Source organism: Mobula birostris, chromosome 17 (assembly GCF_030028105.1).
Source record: "Mobula birostris isolate sMobBir1 chromosome 17, sMobBir1.hap1, whole genome shotgun sequence".
NCBI lineage: Eukaryota > Metazoa > Chordata > Chondrichthyes > Myliobatiformes > Myliobatidae > Mobula > Mobula birostris.
The window spans coordinates 72,891,957-72,915,890 of NC_092386.1; the positions used below are offsets into that span (position 1 = coordinate 72,891,957).

Below are 23,934 nucleotides of genomic sequence, written 5' to 3' on the forward strand. Positions count from 1 at the left end.
GCTTCCAGCCGGGTACTGGTATCGACTTTAACTGATGTTTTAATGACAAACACGACCTTCTTCATCAGAGATGATGCGCCCATTATCCGTCCCTCCTGACTGGTTAGCCCTCATCCAATCAGGTTTCTGCTCTCCCACCTTGTTTACAATTGAATTCCAGTTCTTACTTAGAGCGAGACCTTCTGCAAAAACCACATCCTCGAAACTGATGGTATCCAGGTATGATCTTTATGTTTCAATTTTTCTAACAGGCTCAGGTTATAAGATAATAGAGACAATGCATAAATTAAAAACCCCATTTGTGAGACAGCTTTCATGCCTAACCGTAAGGTCGATTTTGCATTCTTGTAGCATCTGGAATTAATGTAATGATTCAACCAGTAAAATAGGAGTCTTCCTCAAAGCTCAGTGGCAACCAACTTGAAAAAAAGAAAAGCCCAGAAAAGCAATTAATATAATGAAAAGTTTCTGTCTAAGACCCTCATAATTTTGAATTCTTGTATTATGACTTTCTCTGTCCTGATTTATGAGGGTGAAATTTATTGTTTGATCTTGTTCGTCCACACTATCATGTACCAAACAGAATCTGCAGATTTCGCATACCCTCGCTAATACCAATATTGTTTTTCCTTTTCTGTTACGTTTAGCTGCTGGATTTTGCTGTTTTGAGCAACAAAGTATATTTTGCTTATCATGGCACAGAGCAATTTGTTGCTGAGTCTCTCCCAAAGACAATTGAGAATGTGGAAGATGTTCGTATCTCAGAGGAGGTCTACAGAGGCTATGTGTTTACAATGCCATACTTCAGGTACTTCCATTAGTATGAATTTTTACTTTTATTAATGTGGATTTTTAATAGAGATTTGGATCACTGTCAACAATTTAAAAAAAAATCACTCAGCCACTCTGTCCTTGCAAATTCCTGTCCCTTCTCCAATCTCCCTTGTTTCTCTAAAGTCCTTGATTTTTTTTTTATTATCCAAATTTATGTCTCTGTTTTGCATAACTATGTTTCAATCAGCCAGTTAGATATCCACTTCAGTGAAGCGTCTTTTATCAGAGCAGTTATGGCAAACCGTCCCATGAAAATCTGCCTCCTGTTTTTGAAGCGGATGACCGTGACATCCTCCTTAATCTACTCGTAGGATGGGAACACACTGACCTGGTTCGATTAAGAGCCATTTATTTCAAGGAGAATAGAATATAAAAACAAAGATATAATGCTAAAGCTTTCTAAGACGTTGGTCAGGCCACGCTTGGAGTATTGTCAACAGTTTTGGGCCCCATATCTCAGACAGGATATGTCGCCATTGGAGAGAATCCAGTGGAGGTTCACGAGGATGATTCCGGAATTGAAGGGGTTAACATATGAGGAGCATTTGGCAGCTTTGGGCCTGTACTCACTGAAATTTATAAAGAATGTGAGGGAGTTCTCATTGAAACCTACCAAATATTGAAAGAACTCGATCGGGTGGATGTGGAGAGGATGTTTCCTAAGGTGGGGGTGTCCAGAACTAGAGGGCACAGCCTCAGAATTGAGGGGAGACCTTTGAGAACAGAGGTATGGAGGAATTTTTTTTAGTCAGAGAGCTGTGAGTCTGTGGAATGCTCTGCCACAGACTGCAGTGGAGGCCAAGACCAGGGGTATATTTAAAGTGGAGATTGATAGTTTCTTGATTGGTCAGGGCATCAAAGGATATGGTGAGAAGGTAGGTGTATGGGGTTGAGTGGGATCCAGCATCAGCCATGCTGGAATGGTGGAGCAGACTCGATGGGCTGAATGTCCTAATTCTGCTCCTGTGTCTTATGGTCTTATTCTTATAAATTCAGGCATGGGCAGCCATCATCTACAATGACTTCTTTTCCGAACCCTGGTAGCCCATGCTCAAATCTTTGCTTCCTATTCTCATCTATAAGTTACCTTTCATCTGAAAACACGCCAGTTTTTTGTGTACACTGCTGAACCCAGGTCTGTCTAATCACCATCTTTCCTAATCTTGCCTCTGTCACTTATTTGTTTAGCTTCGGGAAAGGAGAACACTCCTCTGACGGGGAATGTCAAAGCTTCCATCTTTGGTTATTATTGTGCCCCACCCCAAATCTAGCAACTCTGTTCCTTTGTCCCCTTGCAATGTACTCCAGCCATTACCCTGGTCAGTGAGCCTGATCCTGACTATTTGCATACTTGTGCCCTGTCCTTGAGCAGAGTTTCTCCCAGCTGAGTGTCACCTATCCACGCAGCCACTTCCATCATCATTATGTTGGCAGCTGCTGACACTTTCATCCATTGTTGTGTTTTTTTTAACTTTTGTCCTTAATGAATAATGGCGTCTTCCTTCCATAAACGTGAACTTACTAAAATCTGTTACCTGTATCTTAACTCACACTGCCCAGTTACTGTGTGTTGATTGGCCCACACTGAGTTTTGAAGAGGCAATGACTCAGTTTTAAACTTTGAATTCTTGTATCTCCTCCCCAGTCACCTCCCTGTTTTTGTGATCTTCACCATCCTATACACTATTAAGATTACTGTACTCCTCTTGTTGTTCTTGTTCACTGTCAGGGTACTAACCTCTACCTTTCACTCGCTGAGCCACCCTACCTCTCACTTCTGCTTTGAGGTATACCTGAAAATCCACATTTCATTCTATTGGTCGCCCATCCACAAAAGCTCTTCCCTGAGCATGGTGCCAAAGTTTGTCTCCAGTACAGTGCCTGAGTTGAAAGCACAATCTAATCGTGGCTTTTCATTGCTGGTTTCTTTGTGTGTGTTACCACGTACTTGCTGGCTGTCTGCCTGTTAGCAAACAAATGTCTAAGTCTAAGAAGTGCTTAGTTTCCTGCTTAATCAGGAATGAGTATTGAGAACGTAATTTCTTTGCATAACGTAATAACAGACATCTGACCTCTCCCGGAAGTTCCGGGAGTCTCCCGCATATTAGTAGTGGCTCCCTGATGCCCACAAATTATATCACGGAAATCAATTTTTTTGAGAGCGAAAGAGAGAGAGTGCGCGCGAGAGAGAGAGAGCGAGCAAGAGAGAAAGCAAGCGAGAGCGCTTGAGAGCGCGCGAGCGACCACGAGAGAGAGAGAGAGAGAGCGTGAGCGAGAGCGCGCCATGGCAGAGTGTTCCAAAAAAAAACGTACGTCACCCCAGACTACACTAAAGTGTACCCCTGCCTAATAGGGGTCAAAATAATGACAGTGTTACTCACTGCACTGTTTGCAACAGTGACTTTTCTATTGCCCATGGTGGGTTAAGACTGTAAAAGACATGTTGAGGTGAGTTTAACAGGCATCATTCGTTCATTAACATAGCTAACGTTATTTAAACTAGCTGGCTAGCTACTAAGGAGCTACTCTATTGCGGATATCCCACTTCTCCTGGAAGTTGCGGGAGTCTCCTGCAAATTGATGGTGCTACCTCCCTGAAATGAGTTTTTGCAGGGTGGGATGTCTGTAATAAAGTTCCCAGCTCCCAGCTTTTAGGAAAAGAAAATTCCATGCTGTCCTGATGAAGGGTCTTGACTCCAAATGTAAACTGTTCATCTCCCTCCATAAATGCTGCCTGACTCCCTTAAATTCCTGCAACACACATCAAAGTTGCTGGTGAACGCAGCAGGCCAGGCAGCATCTCTAGAAAGAGGTACAGTCGACGTTTTGGGCCGAGACACTTCGTCAGGACGAACTGAAGGAAGAACTAGTAAGAGATTTGAGAGGGGGAGGGGGAGATCCAAAATGATAGGAGAAGACAGGAGGGGGAGGGATGGAGCCAAGAGCTGGACAATTGATTGGCAAAAGGGATATGAGAGGATCATGGGACAGGAGGCCCAGGGAGAAGTAAAGGGGTGGGGAGCCCAGAGGATGGGCAAGGGGTATAGTCAGAGGGACAGAGGGAGAAAAAGGAGAGTGAGAGAAAGAACGTGTGTATAAAAATAAATAACGGATGGGGTACGAGGGGGAGGTGGGGCATTAGCGGAAGTTAGAGAAGTCAATGTTCATGCCATCAGGTTGGAGGCTACCCAGATGGAATATAAGGTGTTGTTCCTCCAACCTGAGTGTGGCTTCATCTTTACAGTAGAGGAGGCTGTGGATAGACATATCAGAATGGGAATGGGATGTGGAATTAAAATGTGTGGCCACTGGGAGATCCTGCTTTCTCTGGCGGACAGAGCGTAGGTGTTCAGCGAAATGATCTCCCAGTCTGCGTCGGGTCTCGCCAATATATAGAAGGCCACATCGGGAGCACCGGAAACAGTACATCACCCCAGCTGACTCACAGGTGAAGTGTCGCCTCATCTGGAAGGACTGTCTGGGGCCCTGAATGGTGGTAAGGGAGGATGTGTAAGGGCATGTGTAGCACTTGTTCCGCTTACAAGGATAAGTGCCAGGAGGGCGATCAGTGGGGAGGGATGGGGGGGAATGAATGGACAAGGGAGTCACGTAGGGAGCGATCCCTGCGGAAAGCAGAGAGAGGTGGGGAGGGAAAGATGTGCTTAGTGGTGGGATCCTGTTGGGGGTGGCAGAAGTTACGGAGAATAATATGTTGGACCCGGAGGCTGGTGGGGTGGTAGGTGAGGACCAGGGGAACCCTATTCCTAGTGGGGTGGCGGGAGGATGGAGTGAGAGCAGATGTGCGTGAAATGGGGGAGATGCATTTGAGAGCAGAGTTGATGGTGGAGGAAGGGACGCCCCTTTCTTTAAAAAAGGAGGACATCTCCCTCATCCTGGAATGAAAAGCCTCATCCTGAGACCAGATGTGGCGGAGACGGAGGAATTGCGAGAAGGGGATGGCGTTTTTGCAAGGAACAGGGTGAGAAGAGGAATAGTCCAGATAGCTGTGAGAGTCAGTAGGGTTATAGTAGACATCAGTGGATAAGCTGTCTCCAGAAATAGAGACAGAAAGATCTAGAAAGGAGAGGGAGGTGTCGGAAATGGACCAGGTAAACTTGAGGGCAGGGTGAAAGTTGGAGGCAAAGTTAATGAAGTCAACGAGCTCAGCATGCGTGCAGGAAGCAGCGCCAATGCAGTCGTCGATGTGGCTAAGGAAAAGTGGGGGACAGATACCAGAATAGGCACGGAACATAGATTGTTCCACAAAGCCAACAAAAAGGCAGGCATAGCTAGGACCCATACGGGTGTTCATAGCTACACCTTTAGTTTGGAGGAAGTGGGAGGAGCCAAAGGAGAAATTATTAAGAGTAAGGACTAATTTCGCTAGACGGAGCAGAGTGGTGGTAGGGGGGAACTGATTAGGTCTGGAATCCAAAAAGAAGCGGAGAGCTTTGAGACCTTCCTGATGGGGGATGGAAGTATATAGGGACTGGATATCCATGGTGAAAATAAAGCAGTGGGGGCCAGGGAACTTAAAATCATTGAAAAGTTTAAGAGCGTGAGAAGTGTCACGAACATAGGTAGGAAGGGATTGAACAAGTGGGGATAAAACCATGTCGAGATTTGCAGAAATGAGTTCGGTGGGGCAGGAGCAAGCTGAGGCAATAGGTCTGCCAGGATAGGCAGGTTTGTGGATCTTGGGTAGGAGGTAGAAACGGGAAGTGCGGGGTGTGGGAACTATAAGGTTGGAAGCAGTGGATGGGAGATCCCCTGAGCGGATAAAGTTGGTGATGGTGTGGGAGACAATGGCCTGGTGCTCCTTAGTGGGGTCACGATCGTGGGGTAAATAAGAGGAGGATCCGCGAGTTGTCGCTGTGCCTCGGCAAGGTAGAGGTCAGTACGCCAGACTACAACAGCACCCCCCTTATCGGCGGGTTTAATAATAAGGTTAGGATTAGTGCGGAGGGAGTGGAGAGCAGAGCGTTCCGAAGGAGTGAGGTTGGAATGGGAACAAGGTGCGGTGAAGTCGAGACGGTTGATGTCCCGTCGGCAATTAGCGATAAACAGATCCAGAGCAGGCAGAAGACCAGAGCGGGGTGTCCATGAAGAGGAGGAGGGTTGAAGACGGGAGAAGGAGTCATCGGTGGGGGTGGAAGAGTCCTTGCCAAAGAAATAGGCTCGGAGACGAAGACGGCGGAAGAAGAGTTTAGCATCATGGCGAACACGGAACTCGCTGAGGTGTGGGCAAAGGGGGACAAAGGTGAGGCCCTTACTGAGGACAGAGCGTTCTGCCTCCGACAGTTGAAGGTCGGAGGGGATGGTAAAGACCTGGCACGGATGAGAGCTGGGATCAAAGGGGGGAGGTGGGGAGGCTGGGGGTGTCAGTGGAGAGGGGAGGGTTGCGGTGAGAGAAAGATGGGGCCTCTGAGGGCCCAGGAGCTGACAGTGGGATCTGAGGGAGACGGGGTTGCAGAGTGGTGGTGGGGGAAGGGGAGACAGGAGTCACAATAGCAGCACATAAAGACCCGGCCTGGAGTTCAAGGCTGGAGTCGCAGTTGGTGATTGCGCAATCGCTGTGAAGGTGTCCACGGTCGTTGCTGGAGTCCGGGTTTTGAATATGCCCTGAGGTGTTGGAGCCGGCGAGATCAATGGCAGAGGCAATCTGAAGTTCATGCCTGCTAGTTTCAGGGCCAGCAGGCTCTGCGGTCTGCAGATGGAAGATCTTGAGATCTTTGCCTAACATGACAAAGTCAAAAAAACGGCGATTGCAGGCGTGAATCCGACGGAGGATGAAATAACGGGTAGGACCATTATAGACGGCGAAGAAAGTGTCCCGAAGGTGTGGAAGGGTCTGGGATAGGAACACCAAGTACCTCCTCATGGCGGAGAGGGTCGCCTTCAGAGCTTGATGGGAGAAGCGGCGAGAGGCAGAGTCAATAAAATGTGAGTACCTGGGATCTTCAGAAGGTCCAAATTGCGAGGCTCGAAAACAAATCCTAAAGCCAACTGGAATAAGTTGGCGACGGAGGCACGTTCCAAGAAAGGATATATGGCTGTGATAGCGAGTTTGAGTCAAAATGTGGTCGAAAAGTTGAAGAGCGGAAGAAATTACAGATGGGGAGCAGTGAGAGATGGTTTCGCTGAACTCCCTTTGAATAGAAGATTTAAACTTCTTCAGTGCAGGCATCACAGAAGAGGCTTCGCAGTAGTGAATTTAAAAACGTACACACGAGGAATTCTGCAGATGCTGGAAATTCACGCAACACACATCAAAGTTGCTGGTGAACGCAGCAGGCCAGGCAGCATCTCTAGGAAGAGGTACAGTCGACGTTTCGGGCCGAAACCCTTCGTCAGGACTAACTGAAGGAAGAGCTAGTAAGAGATTTGAAAGTTGGAGGGGGAGGGGGAGATCCAAAATGATAGGAGAAGACAGGAGGGGGAGGGATGGAGCCAAGAGCTGGACAGGTGATTGGCAAAGGGGATATGAGAGGATCATGGGACAGGAGGCCTAGGGAGAAAGAAAAGGGGTAGGGGGGAAAACCCAGAGGATGGGCAAGGGGTATAGTCAGAGGGACAGAGGGAGAAAAAGGAGAGAAAGAGAAAGAATGTGTGTATAAAAATAAATAACGGATGGGGTACGAGGGGGAGGTGGGGCATTAGCGGACGTTAGAGAAGTCAATGTTCACGCCATCAGGTTGGAGGCTACCCAGACGGATTATAAGGTGTTGTTCCTCCAACCTGAGTGTGGCTTCATCTTTACAGTAGAGGAGGCCATTCTTTCTCTGTCTCTCCTTTTTCTCCCTCTGTCCTTCTCACTATACTCCTTGCTGACAATAGCTGAAATCTGAAACTGTCTCTTCAAGAATTCTAGACTGTGGCAGCTTTCCAATCTAAGATCAATAGACATTTGGAACTTTGCAGCAGTGCCAGTTTTCTTTATCTAACAGAACATCTCACATTATGATTGAATTGAATCTCTTTATAGCACAGAGAAAATGGTGTTTGGTGCAATGCAACTTAGCTGCGTTAATAATCACTAACAACAGAAATTAGGCAGCAATAGTGGAAAGAGAAAAAGACTTTGTTTCAAGTTGAGAACCTTCTGTCAGAACTGAGTAAGATAACAAATAAGTTTTAAATTTTAGAGAGGAGAGGGAGAAAGGATCAAACAAAATGAGTACCTCTGATAGGGTGCAGTCAGGGTTATTCTTGGAATAGCTTGCATTAATAACCGGCAGTTCCTCCTCCTTCCCAGATATAAACAATTGCCTTTGCCTGTTGCTGACACTCTGGAAGAAGCAGACTTTGATGCCTTCATTAGCACAGTCAGGGTAAATTAGAGGAATATGAGAGATGAACTCTGCTCTCGTCAGTTTTCACTAAGGCTGATAATAGGTGTGAAGAGATATAAAGTGCTAAAAACTTTACCAGATGTTGAAATATTAAATATCACCATATGCTTCTGGTTTCAAAAGATTGAAACTGCTCTGGGTATCACAGGCAGAAAACGATCACAATCCAACATGATGTTGTAGGAATTAAAGAGATTGTAATCCCACCAGATGTGTCTGATTGAAAGAGATTTTAAAAACCTCACCAGGTGACCCAAGGTGAAAAAGACTGAAAGCACACCAGGCTGGAAAATGAAACCTGCCAGATGTTGTAGTATGGAAGTGTTTGGTCTTGCCAGCTGTTATGTCCTGGAAGAGACTGAAACCCTCTCAGATATTCAGGTGTGTTAGAAATGAGAAATGGCAGGAAATGTATCTTCTGTGAAATAGAAAAAGTATCAGAAGAATAATAAAACCTGTATTCAAATCCAAAACTTCAATGCAAATTGCCATTTTTATTCAGGCCAGAAAGCTGATATCAGTATTGATAAGAAATTTCAGCAAGAAGACCAAGTTATTTCAGGATATAATGGTTATGGGATTTATTTAACCACAGTAGTATATGTCACCTTGCCAATCCCACTATGAACACAACTGTCACTGCTACATTGTGACTTGTTGCTGAATAGAATTAGGGTCACATTATCCCAATGACGACAAAACAGGATAGAAATGGTTTGGAGTGATAGGAGACAAACAGAGGCGTATAGGTTTAGGGTCACATTATCCCAATGACGACAAAACAGGATAGGAATGGTTTGGAGTGATAGGAGACAAACAGGAGGGTATGGGTTTAGGGTCACGTTATCCCAACGACGACAAAACAGGATAGGAATGGTTTGGAGTGATAGGAGACAAACAGAGGCGTATGGGTTTAGGGTCACATGATCCCAATGATGACAAAACAGGATAGGAATGGTTTGGAGTGAAAGGAGACAAACACAGGCGTATGGGATGAGCTTAGGTAGGCACCTATGGATCAGATGGACCAAAGGCTGCACTTACTCCATTTCTCTATAATTGTATTTTCGCCTATATTATCTATGCCAGATGCCAAAAGAATGATGGAAGTTTTTTAGTAAAATCTTTACTTAGTGAGGCTGTGGATGGCAGACCACTCCACAGTGAGAGCTATAACTTTGCACATGCTAGACCTTCTCTCCCCTCTCAAAAATCCTAACCGTGACCCCTGGAGTAAATGAGGTGCTCGAGGAATATAAAGAATGTAAAATGAATCTTAAGAAAGAAATTAGAAAAGCTAAAAGAAGATATGAGTTTGCTTTGGCAAGTAAGGTGAAAATAGATCCCAAGGGTTTCTACTGTTATATTAATAGCAAAAGGATAGTGAGGGATAAATTGGTCCCTTAGAGAATCAGAGTGGACGGCTATGTGCGGAGCCAAAAGAGATGGGGGAGATTCTGAACAATTTCCTTTCTTCGGTATTCACTAAGGAGAAGGATTATTGAATTGTGTAAGATAAGGGAAACAGGTAGGGAAGTTATGGAAACTCTGATGATTAAAGAAGTTGAAGTACTGGAGCTTTTAAGGAATATAAAGGTGGATAAGTCTCCGGGTCCTGAGGGGATTTTCCCTAGGACCTTGAGGGAAGTTAGTGTGGAAATAGCAGGGGCTCTGACAGAAATATTTCAAATGTCATTAGAAACAGGGATGGTGCCGGAGGATTGGCGTATTGCTCATGTTGTTCCATTGTTTAAAAAGGGTTCTAAGAATAAACCTAGCAATTATCGGCCTGTGAGTTTGACGTCAGTTTGACATGGTAAATGGTAGAGCATTGAGGAATGCAGTAGAACAGAGGGATCTAGGAATAATGGTGCATAGTTCCTTGAAGGTGGAATCTCATGTGGACAGGGTGGTGAAGAAGACTTTTGGTATGCTGGCCTTTGTAAATCAGAACATTGAGTATAGGAGTTGGGATGTAATGTTAAAATTGTACAAGGCATTGGTGAGGCCAAATTTGGAGTATTGTGTACAGTTCTAGTCAATGAATTATAGGAAAGATGTCAACAAAATAGAGAGAGTACAGAGGAGATTTACTAGAATGTTAGCTGGGTTTCAGCACCTAAGTTACAGAGAAAAATTGAACAAGTTAGGTCTTTATTCTTTGGAGCATGGAAGGTTGAGGGGGGACTTGATAGAGGTATTTAAAATTATAAGGGGGATAGATAGAGTTGACGTGGATAGGCTTTTCCCACTGAGAGTAGGGGAGATTCAAACAAGAGGACATGAGTTGAGAGTTAAGGGGCCAAAGTTTAGGGGTAACATGAGGGGTAACTTCTTTACTCTGAGTGTGTTGGCTGTGTGGAACGAGCTTCCGGTGGAAGTGGTAGAGGCAGGTTCGATGTTGTCATTTAAAGAAAAATTGGATGGGTATATGGACAGGAAAGGAATGGAGGGTTATGGGCTGGGTGCAGGTCGGTGGGACTAGGTGAGAGTAAGCGTTCGGCATGGACTAGAAGGGCCGAGATGGCCTGTTTCCACGCTGTAATTGTTATATGGTTATATGGAAAATTGGATAGGTATATGGACAGGAAAGGAATGGAGGTTTATGGGCTGGGTGCAGGTCGGTGGGACTAGGTGAGAGTAAGCGTTCGGCATGGACTAGAAGGGCCGAGATGGCCTGTTTCCACGCTGTAACCGGTGCATGCGCTTTAGTGCGCATGCACTGGTCGTGCATGCAGCCTGGTACAGCCGTTCCGATCTATTCTTACTTTCTTCTTCTTGCTTTTTAATTTACGTTATTTTTTGTATTTTTTTTCTCACGGTAACACGTTGAAGCTGCACCCTCTCTAACATGCTGGTAGAGAGAGTTTTATTTGGGTTTTTTTAGCGCTGGAAGTGGTTACATCCCGACACACGGGACAGAAGCAAGCTCGCATTGTGTATTCCAGGGACCAGCTAATGCCAGCCGGTTTAGCGAGCAGAGCGGCGGCCACCCCCGCTGAAATCCGGAGGAAACCACACAGAGGGGGATCACAAAGTCGAGGAAAGAGGACCGGGTCGAGACAACAGGGAGAAGAGGAGTTCGGTGGGTAATACTGTTTCGGCTGACCGGAAGTGCACTGAGAGCGGTAAGCGTAAAGGTGTTGGGTGCTTACTGTTCTGGCTAACAACGGATGGTGCAATCTGGGGCATATTACAATCGAGGAACGTGTTTGCAGACTGGATATTGAACTTTTTACTGTTGGACTTCGGCCGCATTCCACAACACTTGGCGGCACGGGAGGTCATTCCTGCCTGTGGCTATCGAACGTGCAGCTACTCCCGTGGAGGATCAGACACCTTGATCCAATAGACTGGTCCTGGACTTATTTTCCATCTGGCATAGTTTGCATTTTGTTGTTTGATTGTTGGTGGTTTTTGTATTGCTATATTTACGCTCTATTCTTGGTTGGTGCGGCTGTAACGAAACCAAATTTCCCTCGGGATTAATAAAGTATATCTATCTATCTATCTATCTATCTACCTATCTATAATTGTTATATGGTTATATAACAGAATATTGTTCAGGAAGATATTTCTATGAATCTCTTGAATTTCATTCTATTGATGCCAATATTTCCTTATATAAAAACACAGACTCGATCATATCTTTCAAAAGAGATGTGATCATTTAAGTGAAAAGCAAAAGACTTCTGGACTTTCAAGAAATTTCAGGTAAGCATAGCACATAGTAGTTGCAACCTTACAAAATACTGGTTAGGCTGCACTTGGAATGTTGTGTGCCTTTCTGTTCAGTGAACTATGAGAAGTTATACGCACAAAATCCGGCAGATGCTGGGACTCCAGAGCAATGCACACTAAATAGGATCGAAAGATGTTGAATCTTTGCAGGCTGAATTAAGAAACTGCAAGGGTAAAAGGATCCTGATGGCAGTTATATACAGGCCTCCCAACAGTAGCTGGGAGGTGGACCACAGATTGCAACAGGAAATAGAAAAGGTGTGTCAAAAGAGCAATGCAATGATAGTCGTGGGAGATTTCAATATGCAGGTCAATTGGGAAAATGAGGTTGGTAATGGATCTCAAAAGAGTGTGCTTGTTGAATGCCTATGAGATGGTTTCTTTTAGAGAATTTGTCGTTGAGCCTGCTAGGGGATCAGCTATACTGGATTGGGTGTTATATAGTGAGCCAGAGGTGATAAGGGAGCTTAAGGTAAAAGAACCCTTAAGGGACAGTGATCACAGTATTATTGAATTCAACATGAAATTTGATAGGGAGAAAGTAAAGTCTGACATAACAGTATTTCTGTGGAGTAAAGGAAATTACAGTGGTAGGAGAGAGGAGTTGGCCAAAGTAAATTGGAAGGAGATGCTGGCAGGGATGTCAACAGAGCAGCAATGACGTGAGTTTTTGGGAAAGATCAGGAAGGTGCAGGACAGATGTATTATAAATAATACAACCACGGCTGACACGGGAAGTCAAAGCTAATGTAAAAGCAAAAGAGAGGGCATACAACAAAGCAAAAATTAATGAGAAGACAGAGGATTGGGAAGCTTTTAAAACCCTACAGAGAACAACTAAAAGAATCATTAGGAGGAAAAACACAAAATATGAAAGCAAGTTAGCAAACAATATCAAAATGTTTAGTAAAAGCTTTTTCAAATATGTAAAAAAGAGAGATGAGAGTGGATATAGATCCGCTAGAAAATGAGGCTGGAGAAATAATAACAGGGACAAGGAGATGGTAGCTGAACTAAATGAGTATTTTTCACCAGTCTTCGCGGTGGAAGACACAAGCAGTGTCCCAGTTGTTGAAGGGAGTGAGGGAAGAGAAGTGGGTGCAGTTACTATTACAAGGGAGAAGTTGCTCAAAAAGCTGAAAGACCTGAAGGTGCATAAGTCACCCGAACCAGATGAACTGCACCCTAGGGTTCTGAAAGAGGTGGTGTTAGAGATTGTGGAGGCATTAGTAATGATATTTTGAAAATCATTAGACTCTGGCATTGTGCCAGAAGACTGAAAAATTGCAAATGTTACTCCACTGTTTAAGAAAGGAGGAAGGCAGCAAAGAGGAAGTACTGGAGTACTGTGTGCAGTTTTGGTCTCCAAATTTGAGGAAGGACATTCTTGATATTGAGGGAGTGCTGTGTAGGTTCACAAGGTTAACTCCCGGGATGGCGGGACTGTCATATGTTGAGAGATTGGAGCGACTGGGCTTGTACACTCTGGAATTTAGTAGACTGAGAGAGGATCTTATTGAAACATATAAGATTATTAAGGGATTGGACATGCTGCAGGCAGGAAGCATGTTCCTGCTGATGGGTGAGTCCAGAACCAGAGGCCACCGTTTAAGAATAAGGTGTAGGCCATTTAGGACGGAATTGAGGAAAAACTTTTTCACCCAGAGAGTGGTGGATGTATGGAGTGCTCTGTCCCAGAAGGCTGTGGAGGCCAAGTCTCTGGATGCTTTCAAAAAAGAGATGGATAGGGCTCTTAAAGATAGCGGAATCAAAGGTTATGGGGATAAGGCAGGAACTGGACACTAATAGTGGATGATCAGCCATGATCACAGTGAATGGCGGTGCTGGCTTGAAGGGCTGAATGGCCTGCTCCTGCATCTATTGTCTATTGTCTATTGAAATAATAGACCAGTTAGCCCGACCTCAGTGGTTGGGAAGATGCAGGAGTCAATTGTTAAGGATGAGGTTATGGAGTACTTGGTGACACAGGACAAGAAGGAACAAAGTCAGCATGGTTTCTTTTAGGGAAAATCTTGCCACATGAACCTGTTGGAATTCTTTGAGGAGATGACATATAGGATGAATAAAGGGGATGCAGTGGATGTTGTATATTTGGATTTTCAGAAGGCCTTTGAAAAAGTGCTTACCAAGTTGCGGAGCAGACTCGATGGGCCGAATGGCCTACTTCTGCTCCTTTGTCTTATGGTCTTATGGTCTTAAGAGCCCATGCTATTACAGGAAAGTTACTAACATGGTTAGAGCATTGGCTGATTGATAGGAGGCAATGAGTGGGAATAAAAGGATCCTTTTCTGGTTGGCTGCCAGTAACTAGTGGTGTTAGGCAGGGGTCAGTGTTGGGACCACTTCTTTTTAATGCTGTATATGAATAATTTAGATGATGGAATAGAATGCTTTGTTGCCAAGTTTGCAGACGATACAAAGATTGGTGGAAGGGCAGGTAGTGTTGAGGGAACAGCTAGGCTGTAGAAGGACAGATTAGGAGAATGGACAAAAAAGTGGCAAATGAAATACAATGTTGGAAAATGCATGGCTGTGAGCTTTGGTGGTAGAACTAAATGCACAGTCTACTTTCTAAGCTGGAAAAAAATCCAAAAATCTGAGATGCAAAGAGACTGGGAGTCCTTGTGCACAACACCCTAATGGTTAACTTGCAGGTAGAGTCAGTGGTGAGCAAATGCAGTGTTAGCATTCATTTCAAGAGGTCTAGAATACAAGAGCAGGGATGTGATGCTGAGGCTTTATAAGGCATTGGTGAGACTTCACCTAGAGTATTGTGAACAGTTTTGGGCCCCTCATCTTAGAAAAGATGCACTGGCATTGGAGAGGAGGATCACAAGAATGAATGGGGAATGTTTGATACCTCTGGATCTGTACTCGCAGGAATTTAGAATGATGAGGAGGCATCTCATTGAAACCTTTCGGATGTCAAAAGCCCTAGAGAGAGTAGATGTGGAAAGGATGTTTTCCGTGTTGGGCGAGTCTAGGACAAGAGCGCACAGCCTCAGGATAGAGGGGCGCCCATTTAAGATGGAGATACAGACAAGTTTCTTTCGCCAGAGGGTAGTGAATTTGTGTAATTTGTTACCACAGGGATCTGAGGAGCCCAGGTTGTTGAGTGTATTTAAGGCAGAGATTGATAGGTTCTTGTTTGGACATGGCATCAAAGGTTACAGGGAGAAGGCCGGGAAATGGGATTGGGGAGGAGAAAAAAGTATCAGCCATGGTGAAGCAGACTCGATGGGCCAAATGACCTAATTCTGCTCCTACAGTATGTCTTACGGACATATGGTCTAAAATGCTGGTGGAACTCAGTGGATCAGGCAACATCTTTAGGAATGAATAAACAGTCGATGTTTCAGACCAAGACATCGACTGTTTATTCATTTCCATAGATATTGCCTGACCTACTGAGTTCCACCAGCATTTTGTGTTTTTTTAGTATAGAGAGTCGTAAGTGATTGCACTCTCTCCTGCACAGAGGAAATTCAGCAGGATATTGCCTCTATTAGAGGATTTTGCTTATGGTCTGAGACTGAATAGGTTGAGTTTGTTCTCCCTGAATGTGAAGGAGGCAGAGCGTAACCTGATAAAGATATGTAAAGTTATCAGACGCTTAGATAGGGTGGCTAGTCAACATCTACCCTACCAAGGTGACAGGGTGAAGGAACAATAGCTGACAAGGCATGTGCAATATCGAGTCAAAATGGCAATAGAAGCTTACTTAATGTTTAGGAAGCCAGGATCAGACAAGGCTCCATCCAGGGTTACAAGGTAGCCAGGAAGGAGCTGAAGAATGGACTTAGGAGAGCTAGAAGGGGGCATGAAAGGGCCTTGGGGAATAGCGTTAAGGCAAACCCCAAGGTCTACTACAGGTATATGAAGAACAGCAGAATGACTAGAGTGAGGGTAGGACCAATCAACGATTAAAGAAGAAACATGCAACAGGGTGTGCAGGCCATTACTTCCCACAAAGCGAAACCCAACGTCATGAATGGCAGTGATGACAATCAACACAATCGACAGATGTACAATGGAGAGCATCTAACCGGCTGTATCACCCTCTGTTATGGGGGTGGGGGGTGTTACTGCACAGGGTCAAAGCAACTTGCAGAGAGTGGTAAAATTAGTCAGCTCCATCATGGGTACTAGCCTCTGTAGTATCCAAGACATCTTCAAGTAGCAGTGCCTCAAAATGGTGACGTGCATTACTAAGGACCCCTATCATGCAGGACATGCCTTCTTTTCATCTTATATCTATGATTTGTGATTTTCATAAATGACTTGGATGAGAAAGTGGTAGGGTGGGTTAATAAGTTTGAGGATGAGATGAGTATTGGTGAAGTTGTGAACCTACAGATGCTGGGAATCCAAGCAACACGCACAAAATGCTGGATGAACGCAGCAGGCCAGGTAGCATCTACGGAAAAGAGTATAGTCGATATTGCGGGCTGAGTCCCTTCATCAGGACTGATGGGTCCTGTTGAATGGTCTTGGCCTGAAATGTCAGCTGTACTCTTTCCATAGATGCTACCTGGCCTGCTGAGTTTCTTCAACATTTTGTGTGTGTTACAGTGGGACATTGCCAGGGTTCGGAGTGTGGCTGAGAATTTGGCAGGTAGAGTTCATCCTGCAGAAATATGAAGTGATTCACTTTGGAAGGTTGAATTTGAAGGCAGAGGACAGGATTAATGGCAGGATTCTTGGCAGTGTCAAGTAACGGAGGGAGTTTGGGGTCCACGTCCATAGATCCCTCAAAGTTGCCACACAAGTTGAATGTGTTGCTAAGAATGTGTACAGTGTTGTATCCTTATCAGTCTTGGGATCCAGTTTAAGAGCCATGAGGTAATGTTGTAGATCTGTAAGATCTGTAAACACCCTGGTTAGATCATACTTGAAACGTTGTGTTCGGTTCTGGTCACCTTATTATAGGAAGAATGTGGAAGCTTTAGAGAGGGTGCAGAAGAGATCTACCAGGAACTGCCTAGATTAGAGAGCATGTCTTATGAGGATTGGAGTGAAAGAGAATGAGAGGTGACTTGATAGAGGTGTACAAGATTATAAGAGGCATAGATAGAATAGATAGCGAGAAACATTTTTTCCAGGGCTAAGTAGCTAAGGAAAAATGTAGATGAGATGTCAGAGGTAAGTTCTTTTACACAGAGTGGTAGTGCATGGAACACCCTGCCAGTGGTGGTGTTAGATACATTAGGAATATTTAGAAAACTCTAAGCATGTGGGTGATAGAAAAATGGAGGGCTGTGTAGGAAGGAAGGATTAGATTGATCTCAGAGTAGGTTAAAAGTTGGCAAAAGATTGTGGGCCAAAGAGCCTGTACTGTGCTGTAGAGTTCTATGTTCTACATTTTCTGTGGGGCACTGATACCAAAAACAAAGGTAGGTAGGTTTAAGATGAGAGGAAGGAGTTTTAAAGGGGATCTGAGAGGAATGATTTTCAGATGGGGGGGGGCTTGCTGATACTTGCTGCCTGTGAAGTTAATTATTACATTGAAGAGAAGTTTAGACAGGCACTTGCATGGTAAAGAAAGAGGAATGCAACCGGAATGTGATCATTTGGATGCCGGCAATGCATGAATAGTCCATCACAGTCCACTACGATTCTGTGTGCCACACATCACTAAGAGACGGAGCGTACGTAGCAAATGAGAGGTTTCAGAAGTGAGCAGAGCAGTTCGGACATTCTGCTCACCACACATCACAAGGAAAAACTGGAGTGTGCGTAATTAGGCCCTTGACAAGGTCCAATAAAAAGAAGTTAGGTTTAATTGGAGCAACCGTTGTGAAAATGGGCCAATGTCAGAGTTTTGGATTTGGCTCATAGAGGCAAAGAGAGACTGAGGCTGTTGGTAGATACTTTTTCTTTTTTTTTTCTTTCTTACTTTCCTTCTCGTTCACAGTTAGAGCAGTTGAGATGCCAGCCAGGATAGTGAAATGCCCCTCTTGTTTGGATGTAGGAAAGCAGGGAGATCTCCAGCGTTCCTGATGTCTACACCAGCAAGAGGTGCATTCAGCTGCAGCTGCTTACCCTCCGTGTCAAGGAGCTGGAGCTGAATGAACTCTGGATCATTAGAGAGCTGGAGCTGAATGAACTCTGGATCATTAGAGAGCTGGAGCTGAATGAAATCCAGATCATTAGAGAGCTGGAGCTGAATGAAATCTGGATCATTAGAGAGCTGGAGCTGAATGAAATCCGGATCATTAGAGAGCTGGAGCTGAATGAACTCTGGATCATTAGAGAGCTGGAGCTGAATGAAATCCGGATCATTAGAGAGCTGGAGCTGAATGAAATCTGGATCATTAGAGAGCTGGAGCTGAATGAAATCCGGATCATTAGAGAGCTGGAGCTGAATGAACTCTGGATCATTAGAGAGCTAGAGCTGAATGAAATCCAGATCATTAGAGAGCTGGAGCTGAATGAAATCCGGATCATTAGAGAGCTGGAGCTGAATGAAATCCGGATCATTAGAGACCTGGAGCTGAATGAACTCCGGGTCATTAGAGAGGCTGAGGGGTTGATCAACAGGACGTACAGGAAGGTAGTTACACCCAAGGTACAGGACGTAAGTAACTGGGTAACTGTCAGGGTGGGAAGAGGATAGGCAGCCAGTGCAGAGTACTCCCGTGGCTGTTCCCCGCAGTAACAGCTATACCGCTTTGGATACTGTTGGAGGGTATGACCTAGCAGAGGAAAGCCCCACTGGTCAGGTCTCTTGCACTGTCTAGCCTGTGACTCAGAAGGGAAGGGGTGAGAAGAGGTGGGTTGCAGTGTAGGGGATTCAAAGGTTCGGTGAACAGACAAAAGGTTCTGTGGATGAAGATTCCTGGATGGCATGTTGCCTCCCAGGTGCCAGGGTCAGGAATATCCCAGATCAAGGTCACAGTACTCTTAAGTCGGCGGGTGAGAAGGGGTATGAGGGGGAGATGGGGCCTAGCGGAAGTTAGAGAAGTCGATGTTCATGCCATCAGGTTGGAGGCTACCCAGACGGAATATAAGGATATACCTTATATTCCGTCTGCTAGGCCCCACCTCCCCCTCATACCCCTTCTGTTACTTATTTTTATGCACACATTCTTTCTCTCACTCTCCTTTTTCTCCATCTGTCCCTCTGAATATACCTCTTGCCCATCCTCTGGGTCCCCCCCCCCCCTTGTCTTTCTTCCCGGACCTCCTGTCCCATGATCCCCTCGTATCCCCTTTTGCCTATCACCTGTCCAGCTCTTGGCTCCATCCCTCCCCCTCCTGTCTTCTCCTATCATTTTGGATCTCCCCCTCCCCCTCCAACTTTCAAATCCCTTACTCACTCTTCCTTCAGTTAGTCCTGACGAAGGGTCTCGGCCTGAAACGTCGACTGTACCTCTTCCTAGAGATGCTGCCTGGCCTGCTGTGTTCACCAGCAACTCCGATGTGTGTTGCTTGAATTTCCAGCATCTGCAGAATTCCTGTTGTTTGCCTGACAAATCTGTTGGATTTCCTTAAAGAAACAGCAACCAGGATAGACAAAGAAGAATCAACTACTGTTGTGTACTTGAATTTTTAGCAAGTTAAGAGCCCTTGGTATTACAGGAAAGATACTAGCATGGATAAAGCAGTGGCTGATTGCCAGGAGGCAAAGAGTAGGAATAAAAGGAACACTTTATTGGCTACTAGTGGCATTCCACAACAGGAACTGTGTTGGGAACACCTTTTTTTTGTTATGTGTCAATGATTTAGATGACAGAATTGATGGATTTGTTGCAAAATTTGTAGATGATACAAAAATAGGTGGAGGGGCTGGGGTATTTGAGGAAATAGAGAGGCTACAGAAGAACTTGAATAGATGCGGAGAATGGGCAAAGAAATGGCTGGTGGAATATGGTGTCAGGAAGTGTATGGTCATGCACTTTGGTAGAGGAAATGAAAAGGGAGACTATTTTCTAAATGGAGAGAAAATTCAAAAATCTGAGGCACAAGGGGACATGTGAGTCCTAGTCCAGGTTTCCCTAAAGGTTAATTTGCAGGTTGAGTCGGTGGTGAAGAAGTCACATGCGATGTTAGCATGGATGTCGAGAGGACTAGAATATAAAAGCAAGGATATAATGTTGAGGCCTCACTTATCTTAGAAAGGATGTGTTGGCGCTGGAGAAGGCTCAAAGGAAGTTCATGAAAGTTATTCCAGGACTGAATGGCTTGTCATATGAAGATGGGTCTGAGCTTGTATTCACTAGAATTCAGAAGAATGAGGGGTGACCTAAGTGAAGCCTATCAAATGTTGAAAGCTTTCATAGAGTGGATGTGGAGAGGATGTTTCTATGGTGGGAGAGTCTCAGACCAGAGGACACAGCCTCAGAATAGAGGGCCATTCTCTGAGAACAGAGTTGAGGAGGAATCCGGGACAGTTTCTTCCACCAGGCCATCAGACTGATTAATTCATGCTGACACAATTGTATTTCTAAGCTATATTGACTGTTCTGTTGTATATCTTACTGTACATACAATTTATTACAAATTAATATAATTTGCACATTGCACATTCAAATGGGGATGTAACGTAAAGATTTTTACTCCTCATGTATGTAAGGAATAAAGTCAATTCAATTCAATTCTTTAGCCAGAGAGTAGTAAATCTGTGGAATTCCTTGCCACAGACAGTCTTTTGCAGGAAACGTAAGGGGGATCTTGAGACTAGATCCCCTATTAGGGAATGAGACAGGGTAGTTGACAGCAGTTTGTGTAGGGGAACACTTTGCATCTGGTGGTCATAATGCCCTCAGCTTCAATGCAATTTTGGAGGAGGATGGGGCTGGTCATCATGTTGAGGATCCAAATTGGAGAAAGACCAATTTTGATATTATCAGAAAGGACCTGGCAAGTGTGGATTGGGACAGATTGTTTTCAGACAAAGGTGTGCTTGGTAATTGTGAACCCTTCATAAGTGAAAATTTCTGTGTAGAGAGTGTATGTTCTTGTCAGAATAAAGGACAACGATAGCAGGTATAGGAAAGCTTGGTTTTCAAGGGATATTGAGGCCCTGGTTAAGCAAAAGATGGAGGATAGAGGTAGGAAGGAGCAAGAACAGTATAAGAACTGTAAGAGAATACTTAGTAAGCAAATTGGGAAGGCTAAAAGAAGGCAAGATGATGCTCTAGTACTCAAGATGAAAGAAAATCCAAAAGGCTTCAGCAAAGGGATAGCAAGGCACAAAATTGGTCCTCTTGCAGATCAGAGTGGTCACCTATCCATGGAGCCGAAAGAGTTGGGGGAGATATTAAATTGATGTTTTGCAACTGTATTTACTCAGAAGAAGGACACAGACTCTAGATGATAATGTGGTAAACTGGATAAGCAAATTTGTGGCTCACACCAAGGTTGGGGGTGTAGTTGACAGCAAGGAAGTCTATCAAAGTTTGCAGCCGGATCTGGACCCACTGGAAAAATGGGAAGAAACATGGCAGATGGAATTTAATGCAAACAAGTATGATGTGCTGCATTTTGTGATGAAAGCCCAAGGTTGGACCTGCATGGTGAGCAGTAGGGCACTGAGGAGTGTGGTAGATCAAAGGGATCTGGGAATACAGGTCCATAATTGATTGAAAGTGGCATCACAGGTAGGTAGGGTCATAAAGAAGCTTCTGGCACATTAGCCTTCATATATTGAGTACAGGAGATGGGATGTTATTTATAAAGTTGTATAAGATGTTGTTGGGGCCTAATTTTTACTATTGTGTTCAGCTCTGGTCACCCACCTGCAGGAGAAATATCAGTAGACTGAAAGAATGCAGAAAAAATTTACAAGGATGTTGCCAGGACTTGAGGACCTGAGTTATAGACAAAGGTTGAATCGATTTGGTCTTTATTCCCTAGAGCGTAAGCAAATGGGGGGAGATTTGAAAGAGGTATACAAAATAATGATTGTATAGATAGGCTAAATGCAAGCATTTATTTTCCACTGAGCTTGGGTGATACCGGAAGAGAGTTCATGAGTTATGGGAGAGAGGTGAAATGTTTAAAGGTGAAGGTGTGGAGCTCACTGCCAGCGGAAATGGTATATTTGAGTTCAATTTCAACACTGAAGAGAAATTTAGATAGGTAGTGTACATGGATGAGAGAGGTTCAGGCGCAGGTCAATGGGATGAAACAGATTAATAGTTCAGCATGGACTAGATGGTCTGAAGGACCTGTTTCTTTGCTGTAGCCTTCTGAAACCCTAACTCTAAGTGTGATTGATTTTGTTCTCAAAGGTGCTGGCAACCGAATGTCCTCTTCTGGCAGTGAGATCATATTATTCTATAATTGCTGCAGCTCATTAACTATAGATTTATGGATATCTAAATTAACTTTGTTGAAAAATGGTAAGCATTTTCCCAGTCTGGTAGCCCAGCTGAGAACTAACTGATCTCAGTTTGAATGAATAGGCCTAGAAGTTTGAGACTTCACAGATGTGAGTTCAATCCAATCCAGTGTTTTGCTATAAAGCTGGAACATCAGCTGAATTGTCATTTGCAAATTTTCTCGTTATTCAGTCCTGTGTTCTGTTATCATTTTTAGGACTGTCCAAACATCATTTTCAGGACAAGTCCCAAGCCACCTCCTGCTGTCAGACAGGAATTGGACATTCTAATCTTGGAATGGTGATAGGTGCACTGATCGTAGCTCACAGAACAGCATTTCCTCAAGTGGAAAGGTAAGACTTGAAACAACTGTCACTCTGCAAGGTGATAACTAAACCATGAAGTGGTGACATTTCAGTTCATAGTAATAACAGCACAATGCTCCTAGAGCCCAATTAACACATCAGGACAGTAACAGTCCCGCACATAAAATGTCAGCCCCTCAATAACAAGTATACCACTTTAGACTGCCTACCTGGGGAGAGCTGCAGTGATGAGGTGTCTATCACAGAGTCCGGCTGTGTGGCTCAGAATGGAACGGGGAGGAAGAGGAGTACAGAGGTGATAGTCGATTCAATAGTTAGAGGAGTAGGTAGGAAATTCTTTAGACATGAAAGAGAACCCGGATGGTATACACAAAATAATCTGCAGATGATGGAGTCAAAGCAACACTCACAACATGCTGGAGGAACTCAGCAGGCCGGGCAGCATCAGTAGAAAAGATCTGTGGACGTTTCGGGCCGGAACCCTTCGTCAGGATCCGGATGGTATGTTGCCTCCCAGGCGTCAGGATAAGGGATATCTCGGATCAGATCCACAACATTCTAAGGCGGGGAGGGGTGGTGAGCAGTTGGCAATCATGATAGGTATTGGTACTAATAATACTGGTAGGGAAAAGGATGAGGTCCTGAAGAGAGAATATAGGGAACTACGTGGAGAGTTGAAAAGCAGGGCTTCAAGGGTAGTAATCTCTGGATTGCTGTTAATGTCGCGTGCTGGTGAAGGTAAGAATAGGATGATTTGGCATATGAATGCGAGGCTCATGAATTGGTTCAGGAGGCAGGGTTTCAGACATCTGCATTGTTAAGATCTCTTAAGGGGAAGATGTGACCTGCACAAAATGGAAGGATTACACCAGAACTTGAGGTGGACAAATGTAAAACTGCCAGGCAAACTCAAAGGTCTTAAGGTGGATAAGTCACCTGGACCAGATGGACTACATCCCAGAGTCCTTAGAGAGGTTGCTGAAGAGATAACGGATGCATTGGTCATCATCTTTCAAGAATCACTGGATTCTGGCATGGTCCCAGAGGACTGGGAAATTGCAAATGTCACGCCACTATTTAAGAAGGGAGGAAAGCAAAAGAAAGGAAATTATAGGCCAGTTAGCCTAACCTCAGTGGTTGGGAAAATGTTGGAGTCTGTTATTAAGGATGAGATTTCGAGGTACTTGGAAACTAATGATAAAATAAGTCAAAGTCAGTGTGGTTTCTGTAAACGGAAATCTTGCCTGACAAATCTGTTGAAGTTCTTCGAGGAAGTAACAAGCAGGGTGGACAAAGGAGAGGCAGTGGATGTCACTTACTTGGATTTTCAGAAGG

At 44.5% G+C, this 23,934-nt stretch overlaps 1 pseudogene; it reads left to right on the forward strand.

Annotated features, from left to right (window-relative positions):
* LOC140211459 (uncharacterized) overlaps window positions 1-23,934 on the forward strand; it is a 177,496-nt pseudogene that overhangs the window by 18,437 nt on the left and 135,125 nt on the right.